Source organism: Vespa mandarinia, chromosome 19 (genome assembly GCF_050613455.1).
Source record: "Vespa mandarinia isolate Hongniang chromosome 19, ASM5061345v1, whole genome shotgun sequence".
NCBI classification, from domain to species: domain Eukaryota; kingdom Metazoa; phylum Arthropoda; class Insecta; order Hymenoptera; family Vespidae; genus Vespa; species Vespa mandarinia.
In genome coordinates, this window is record NC_140828.1 from 594,740 (window position 1) to 605,000 (window position 10,261).

Below are 10,261 nucleotides of genomic sequence, written 5' to 3' on the forward strand. Positions count from 1 at the left end.
TCTTCTGACAATCTTTTATTATCTCTGTCTGTCTGTTTGTCTCTCTCTCTCTTTCTCTCTCTCTCTCTCTCTTTCTTTATTTTTATAAAAGTATCTATCATTTTTCTTCGTTTCATATCGATTTAATTTCATATCAATTTAATTTTTCATTTTATCAATTTAAAATTTATTTCATCGTACGTACCAAACCTATGTAACATATATACATGTATATATGTTATAATAATAACATTAATAACATTAATAATATTATTAATAGAGTCGCATGGGATTATTATATTACGATGTGAGGGCTAAGCGTTCTAATTCTATCTTCCAGCATCAAACGGCTCGCGGGTTTATTGGGCTACGTGTTGAATAATGTAATCACGGGCTAATCAACTAGCGTTTTCGTCCGAGAAATTAAATATCAAGTTAAACATAGCGCTCAACTTTATGTAGAGATATTATACACTTATATATATATATATATATATATATAACCACATACATACAAAAGTATATTAATGTAGAATATTAAGTTTATAAATACAACATAAACACACGTATGTGCAGATTCAACGAATTCAAAGTGTTAATACTTCGGACACGTGCAACGAGCCGATTGAGTTTTTTTTCGCACCTAAAAAAGAAAAAAAGAAAAGGAAAAAGAAGAAATAACTGGAGATTCACCGGAACAACCCCTCTTTTCTATCCCTAACACGACCCACTCTTTATAATTCACCACCTTGTAATCTGGGAAATCTTCTCTCTTTTTTTATCTCCCTTCATCTCTCTCTTTTTCTTTCTTTAGCAAGTAGGAAGAAAATCTTCGTTCTTCCAGACATTTCAAAGCCAGGAGAAAGTCTCTCTCTCTCTCTCTCTCTCTCTCTCTCTCTCTCTCTCTCTCTCTCTCTCTCTCTCTCTCTCTCTCTCATTTTGTGTTCGTCAGCTTGAAAAAGCTAAAACGACTCGAACCACTCGAACACGCGCTCACGACCGTGCAAAGAAGTTTTAATTTTGCATTGCCGAGTTTGACTTGCAGAGTGCTAATATTAAAGTTCGTCGTCTCCCCATTCGCATCTTCCTTCTCTCCTCCTCGTCGTCTTTTCCTTTTTCGGCTACCCGAAGAAGACTCTTCGAAGTAACAGTCGAAAGGAGATAGAGGAAAAGAGAAAGATAGATAGAGAAAGAGAGAGAGAAAGAGACAGGTTAATATTCTTGAATCACTCTATCTCTCTTCCTGGTAGTACTCGAGGTTCCTTGAGGTTCCTCTCCTCGTTCACGCATTAGCCGAGGCGCCCACGCTATATTAGATTAGAATTTGTTAGACGTAGGGGAGGTAGCCTACCGCCTACAACCGACTTCAGAACGTCGCGAACTAACTTTCTCGTGAAAACGAATGTCTATCTCTCTCTTTCTCTTTCACATACACAGACACTTACACGTATACGCTTACTAACTCTCTCTCTATCTCTGTCTCTCTCTCTATTTTTCTCTCTTTTTCTTTCTCTCTTCGAGATATATACACAAACACACTCACTATCTCTTACTCTCTTTCTTTCTGTAGTCTTTCTATCTTCCTCTAACAATTTTGTTTCATAGCTCGAAGGCAAATAAGGAAGACCACCTTCTCGAAAGAGTTCATTAACGTCGTTGATCGTCCTACTCCATCTAGACGCTTATAAATAGAAAGTTGAAATGATTTAACGATAAACGAGATTAATTTACGGATTTGAACGAAAAACTTAATCTCTCGTATCATCATCTTCTTCTCTTCCCACTTATTCCTCAATTTCTCATTTTCATTATCATCCTCATCCTCTCCTCCTCCTCCTCCTCCTCCTCCTCTAAATCACCGGTCCTATCTTGATTTTGATGAATTTTCACGGAAGTAGATTTTTTTTTCGTCTAGCCAATTAGATGTAATTAGTTACTTTACTACTACTATTACTACTGTTGTTGTTGTTGTTGCCATTTCTTTGCTGTTTTTGCTGGAGCACAAACGAAGTTTCACAATTCCTCTTATTATAAAGGTTTAGACGTGACAGATAAAATGGCTGTCGTCCTTGTCGTCGTCGTCGTCGTCGTCGTTCACGTTAAAAGGATGTCCAAAACCAGGCTTCAATCTCTTAATTCGATTATATCCTGTTGCCTTTGGCTTTTTAACGAAGAGAGGAAGAAGCGTTTATAGAACTTGATTACCTATCTCCTCACCCCACTATCCTGTCCCACCAATTCCTCTCAACCCCGCTCTGCTGTTCTAGTAACATCCCCATCCCCACCCTTATCACCTACCCACAATCCTTGTGAATGAACAAATCTGGTGAACTCTCGACGTTGTAGATTTTCATCGTGGCACGACTTAACTCAACATTTGTTCGGTACTCTTAGGATTATAAAAAAAATAAAAAAAAAAAAAAGGGAAAGAAGAGAGAGAAAAAAAAAGAAAAGTAAATACATGGACGATGGGTTCATGAGGAAGGTTAAGAGCAACCCCATGCGAGTTATTATAATAAATACTGCTGACATAAGCTTGTAGTATCCTTACGTGTAACTAGAATGTTCCTATAGTATCTATATTTATGTAAACACACAAATATGCAAACGCAAACATACGCCTATGTATGTATGTATGTATGTATGTATGTATGTATGTATGTATGTATGTATGTATGTATGTATGTTCATGTGTGTAGTACTCATAGAGCACGCTATGCACAGACTCCCACGAGGAATCAACACTGCGTTATCCTTTGCCATGCTGCTGTTCAATTTACGACCAAGTTAGTGCATATAAAGCGAATCATAGTAGAAGAGAAGGAGAGAGAAAGATATATACGTATATATATATATAGGCAAAGAGAGGAAGAGAGAGAGGCTCTATATAGGTAATCACGTATACATAGCAGTGCATATATGCACGAGTGCATCGTAGACTAAGTTCTCCAAGGGTTAATCCAATTCTCCGTAGTACGTTCGAACTTTGACAGAAATTTCTCTCGTTTGATTTTCTCCTTTTGTTTTTCTTTTGTTAGTTTTTTTGTCGCTTTTTATTTCTTTTTTTTCTTTCTGTATCTTTTTTTCTTAATCGATAATTAGAACATTAATTGAATGATATCGAACCTTTGAATATTCAGATATGAGAAAGTCTTGATAAAAATATTAGAAACTTGAATAATGGGATAGAATTAGTTTAGAAATCTCAGGTCTTAGTCAGAGCTATTAAAGTGGCACTTTCTACGAGTAAAGTTTGCAAAGGGTGAAGTTCTAAGCGCGAGCGTATGCTAAGTACGTTTAAAGGTCGTCCTTATCTCGAATCAGACGGTCTCAGTCACGCCTATATACTTCAAGAAGGGGATTTAGAATTTTTCATTCGCATTACTACCTTTGTCTCGTTCTACAATACACAAGTATATTTACTACCTCCTTTCTATCTCTCGTATGTATATATAAAAGAAACTTTTCTCGTATGTATATATAAATAAAAATAATTTGATCGATATGATTGAAAATCTAAATTTTATTATTATTATTAATAAATAATTATTATCGTGAAAATAAAATCCGATTAGAAAAACTAAGCAAAGATTAAAGAGAAGTACTTTCTATAAAAAAAAAAAAAAAAAAAACAAATTTATCGATAAAATTGTGTATCTAAATTTTACGTCAAATATAAAAATAATTATTATTGTCGGAGTGAAGCCGTCGAAAAAAAAATGAAAATAAAGAAAAAAACAAAAAGAAATCAAAAGAAAAAAAGAAGAGGAAAAAAAGAACAAAAAAGAAAATGGAAACAAATTAATCGAAACGCGAACGTATGTACGTTAAAAAAAAAACGCGTTATTTCCGCGAACGAGCGAACGGGAATGCGCTCGCGCTCACTAATTGAAGTTAGTAGGATCAACGCGATTAATTAATTCTCGTACGCGTCGTTTCTGCCTAAAGTCATCAACGAAACGACCGCGACGAAACGTAATTACTAACACACCGGTTGAAACATCCTTTAGCTGGTTAGAACGATATAATATTATCGAACGGTATATTCACGTTCGCCGTCAAGCCCTATCCCTTCTCCCAACCCCATCGTACATACAAACCTCTAAACCGCCAAAGATAATTTCGTGTATAATGTTTGTTACAGTCATGTTGTCCCTGTACACAATTTTACACGTGAATTCAACGTTACATATATTTATGCATGCATGTACATACATATATACATATATATCTAAATATATAATATTTTGTAACGCCTTGTAATGAAACTAAAATATTCGTATTTCGTAAGAATTTATAAATTTTCAATTTCGTAAATTTATATGTAGGTAAAGGAAAAAGAAAACGAAGAAGGAACAAAAGGTAAAAATGGATGAAAGAAAGAAAAAAACAAACAATGAATACGTACGTACGTATGTATGTTTGTATACAGAGTATTAAAAGAAAAAAATGATCTATTTCCTTCGAACATTCTGTATATGTCCTATAATATGTATTATGAGTGAATTTATATCTTATCTCAGAAACATTTGACCCTACGACCCTACGATGATAGGATACGCTGTATAAAGTTTTTATTAAAGTCTTTTTAATTTTTCTTTTCTTTTTTTATATTTTTCTTTCGAACACACTTTATGTGTCCTATAATAATATATTAGTTATGAGTCAACTTAACCGAGACCACCATGCTTTTTTTTCTCTTTCTCTCTCTTTCTATCTATCTACTTATCTCTCTACCTATCTCTCTCTCTCTCTATATATATATATATAATATATATATATATATATATATCTTTCCCTCTTCCTATTTCTCTCTTGAGATTACGAGAAGATCGTGTTGGAGGTGAAAGCTCGCGAAGGCTTCTATGTTCTATCACTCGTGTCACGATGATATAAACTTTCCAAGCGAGATATGTAATTACACGCTCTCCAAGGAAACGCTCGTTTTCACACACGCACACATTATACGCACACATTACACGTATACGCACATTGCACCTTTAATTATGTAATTACACCCGCGTATCTTCGTTCAACGACAGTAATAGCAAGATCCTCTCCTTTCCTTTTCAAAGAATTGAGAGAAAATGAGAGAGAAAATGAAATATATAGATAGACAGATAGATAAAGAGAGAGAGAGAGAGAGAGAGAGAGAGAGAGAGAGAGATTGAATCTTTCAGAAAAGTTTCCTCGTTCTTCAAGATTCTCGGTTCAATTAAAAACTTTTCGAGAGCCGTACTACGAAATAACGTAAACTCTTCTTCGTTAACGATCTAGATAGATAATAAATCCTAACAGAGAGAATCGCTTTAAATCTTTATCGTTGGGATGAGGAGTGAGAGTTGAGTGGTGATGGTGGTGGTGGGAGAAAGGTGAGGAGAGAAGATAGGAAAGAGTTTTACCTTATAATCCATTAAAACCATTGACGTAATGTCATCAGGATCAATGATTATTGTTAGTATTATCGCTTGATATTTCTCTCTCTCTCTCTCTCTCTCTCTCTCTCTCTCTCTCTCTCTTTATTAGGACTTTCGATTTAATGGATAAATCCCTTTTTCGATTTCCTTACGATAACGTCTTAATGGAAAGATTTCGTGAAACAAGAATCTTCGCGTTTTAATGATCGAGTTCTCGTTAATTGTTTAATAATATCGTCGAACGAATTAATTTCGAGGAGAACTTTTTAGTGTCTTTCTTCTTTTTTTTTGTTCATCCTCCTACCTCCTCTCCCTCCTCTGTCTCGCATCCTCGCTCTCCTCTCACTCTTGTAGACTTATCAACGCCTAAGGATTTTATTCTCTGATCTACGTTATCTTTATCCCCTTTTTCTTTCTCTTTACTTTATCCTTACCATACTTCTTTCTCTTTTCTCCGACACGCTCGCACGTATATACAAAAAGAGAGAGAGAGAGAGAGATCCACAGAGCCTTTTCCACTCTCATTCCCTTAGATACCTTCTACCTGCCTCAGGCAACTCTTTCGACGATAACCTCAACGTGATTTCGTTTCCCCGCTCTAAACAGCTGACGTTTTCGCGCGAATCTCGACCACCTCTTATCTTATCTGCTTATCCGAAACTCCTATATTTTCTTTAAGGTCAAGAAAAAGAAGAGAGAGAGAAAAAAAAGGGAAAAAAGAAGCGGGAAGACAAAAGGAAGAAGAAAGAAAAGCAAAAAAAAAAGAAAAAAGAATAAAAACAGACCCTGCGAAGTTTAAAAAACAATTTTTAAAGGGGCAAAACATGGAGGGATGCGAAGAGTAGAGACGAGAAAAAATTTCAAAATTTCCTCTACTATTCCTAACTCACATTTTCTTCATCTCCTTCCTCTCGTCCAACTCCAATCCTCTTCTATCAAATACTCGTTGATTTGGGGAAAAAAAATCGAAGATTCCCCGTTGAATCTTGAATTATAACTAGCTCAATGGATTTAGAAAAGACACGTGTACACGCGTGAGAGAAAGAACGAGAGAGAAAGGGCGATAAATAAAAAGAGAAATAGATAGATAGATAAAGAAAGAGAGAGAAAGAGAATAGGGAGAGTAGAGAAAGAAGATCCGACATCGTCGTTCTCGTACTATTCGTCGTCTGTAAGCGATGAAGATTCATGCGAGATTACACGAAATGCGGATTGTTGGAGTCCTTTAATCCCAGCTTTTAGAGGGACCACGCTTGTTATCCTAGGATCTATGTACGAGCATACAGTATCCGTATAACACCAACGACTATACTCTCTCTCTCTCTCTCTCTCTCTCGCTCTTTCTCATCCATCGAGCTCTCTAGGCACTCTATCTAAGCACTCGTCTCCGCACATATATACGTACAAGTATATATATACATATGTATATACACGTATATATAAATCGTAGGGCCATACACAAAAGTGATACGTGCCTTTGCGGTACTACTCTCAAAGACCGGAAAAAGCGTGATTCTCTTAGCGATTCTCCCTCCTGATAATACACCTCTCTCTATCTCTCTCTCTTATCTTCCTCCATTCACAACTATAAACTACATACACGTGCGTTTTATAACACACGTACAACCTACGTTCTCTATATCGTATCCCATGTATCTATGTAAACCGTATAATCGTTGAAGATAAATAAAGAAATGTTAAATATTATAGATAATCGTAATGAATTTTTGGAAATTTGAATCTAAATAAAATAAAATAAAATAAAATAAGAAATTGTAAAATCCATATTAAACGCATCTTTAATGCCACAGATCAAACGTAGACGTACGTACGTACAAATTTAAAAGAATCCAAACGATTGTCGATTAAATTTGACGTTTACGTTCATCGAAATATCGATTTTGATCGGACATATTGATGTTGTCCTATCTCGAATAGACAGGAAAGAGAGACGAGAGAGAGAGAGAGATAGAGAGAAAGAGAGGGATACGTCATCCTTTACAGCTTGTCCATCGTGGTCCATTAGAACAGAAACTCTTCAAAGAGAGATAGAGAGAAAGAGAGAGAGATAAAAAGAGAGAAAGAGAGACAGAGACGAGTATACAAGTGTATACATATACATACACATAACATAAAACGAGAGATAAAGACAGAAAGAGAGAGAGAGAGAGAGAGAGAGAGAGAGAAAGTGAGAGAACGGATACGGTGCGATCGCAAAACCAACGGAAAGAGGTGGGGATAGCCATAGGTCCGGTGGTTTTCGAAAGTGGGAAAACGGATAAATTGGGAATGGCGTGGTTGAGTTGGGTTGGGTTGAGTTGAGTTAGGTTGGGTTGGGTTCGTTGGTTGGTTGGTTGGTTGGTTGGTAGGTAGGTAGTACGGCCTCTCGGCATCGACATTTCGGGATAATCCCAGGGCCACGCAACGGCCCGTGGAAACGCTCACGCATCCATGGACGATAGTAAATCGTTCGACTGTGTAAACTATGCAACCGAGCACCAGTCATGTATTTATTAAACATGGCCACTACCTCTCTCTCACCGACAAACCTTCTACCGGACATCGCTTACACTCATCCTCTTTTCGTTGCCCGGGGACCATCTCACCCCTTACCTCTACTTCTCTCTCTTTCCCTCTCTCTCTTCCTTTGTCTCTCCTTTTTTACTCTTTCTGTATTAAGCTAGTGCCTTCTAACCATGGATGTATGTACTTATACTTCCCATATAGCCATATATATATATATACATTCTCTTTTTATATATATACTATCTATATCAAATCTATATCATATATATATTTATGTGTATGTGTGTATGTATATATGGAGATTTTTATCAACTCTCACGCGATTTGCTAGTTAAATAACACCTTTATCTTCATTGATTAAATGTTTCAACGTTCTCATTTACTCTTCTTCATTTGATAAGTATTTATTTGATTATGTATATATATATATGTGTGTGCGTGTGTGTGTGTGTGTATTTGTGCGTGTATGTGTATTGATAGAATATCCATTTATCATGTTCATCACGAGTAAATCGATTTTATCTCTATATACGTTATTCTAATTAGACAGCATATCCTATTCTTTAATGCAAAACGTCAATTAAATTAAATAAAGACACTTTAAACATATCGAGTTACTAATAACGCGTTCACGTCATTATCTCGTTAATTAGCCACAATCCATCGGTAATCCGATATAACGCTATATATATATATATATCTTCTCATATCGATCACGATCACAATCACGATCATGATAACGATAAGGAATGTCGATTAGACCGAAGTGTTATAATCAACCTCCTTCTTCCTCCCCGCCAAAACCACCTCCCGAATCCACGACCATTCCCACTTTAATAAATTAAATTTCTCAAGAAAGTAATGTTAGGCTTTAACATCATCTCCTTTCCTCTCTTTCTCTTCTCTTTCTCCTTTCATGAAAAATCTACTTACGCAATACCACCCTCCACCCCCCAATTTGTATTATTATTCCTGATAATTGCCATTGATTTGTCGTCGTTCTTGTCAAGGGAGTACGCTACTTAACGTTTACGTAAAATCAAGCTACAAAGCGATTTAAATCCTTTATCACGTAACTTAATCTATTACACGTCGCTATACGGTAACGTTAGCGATTGCTCGTTGAATTTTCGCGATAATTTTCTGTCCGTAAAAGAGAGAGAGAGAGAGAAAATACACAAGCTTGCTTTGTGCACGTATATTTGGACAGGGAAAATTTGTACGGTACATACATAATCGAATTTTATGCCTCGGACAACTTTTTGCATACGTCATTAAGCACGAACGTTAAAATAAAGAAATAAATGTTAATCACTATCGTAGAGATCACCATCGAATGACTTTTACAATCACCATCGGACGTGGTTACGACGTACGTACATTAAATGACACGCTAATATATTACTTCGAAAGAAAAAATATATAGAGGGTGATTTAAAAAAAAGAAAAAAAAAAGAAAGAAAGAAAAAAAAGCGGATCCAATGTTTCAAGGACTTATATTTTTTTGTTACTCACCCGAGATGACTGTAAAAAATATCTAATTAACGTGGAGTGTTGTAATAATCAACCAATAATATATATGTATAATATTAAAATAAAGTATAAAAATAAAATATAAAAATAAAATGTAAAATCTCAATGGATATCACGTAATGCGATATCAATGGATCGATAAATTCAAATCGAGCCACAATTAATTGGTGACCGCAAAATTGTCGAAATTCCGTATTATCGAATTTCGTGCCGAAAGATCTCTCTTCTCACTCCACTCCACACATCGTTGGAATAAGGTTTCCACCATAGATATATGTATATAAAAATTGAATATCCAAAAATTCCAATTGGCCAACATGGATTTAATCATTTTAATTTTTCAATATATATCAAATCGGTCAATAAACAATTTATAAATTTCTTTTTTTTTTTTTTTTCTTTCATTTACATAATCAAAAAAAAGTTCTTACCCTGATTTTTCAAAAGTCAATTTCTTTCTTTCTTTTTCTATTTCTTTTTTCTTTTTTCAGATCGCAAAAAAAATTCCTAGACTCGTTTTACGTTGGAAAATGGAGGATAAAGGGGGAATAGGAGAAGGTGAAGGGGAAAAAGAAGAAAAAAAAAAAGAGAGAGAGAGAGAGAGAGAGAGAGAGAGAGAGAGAGAAGGAAAAGAAATTAGCCTAAATAGTGGTCTCGTAAAAGACTAATCGATTTCTCTCAAATCGTCCAATTATTAGATTCTTGACTCAGCCGGTATCAAAAAAGAAGGAAAAAAAAAGGGAAAAAAATAGAAGGAAAAAAGAAGAGAAAAAAGACTCCGTACATTAATTTACTTATTGGCCGAC

At 35.4% G+C, this 10,261-nt stretch overlaps 1 protein-coding gene across 5 annotated transcripts in view; it reads left to right on the forward strand.

Moving 5' to 3' along the window:
• Ror (tyrosine-protein kinase transmembrane receptor Ror) overlaps positions 1 to 10,261 on the forward strand; it is a 188,181-nt gene that overhangs the window by 165,837 nt on the left and 12,083 nt on the right. The window lies entirely within an intron of this gene.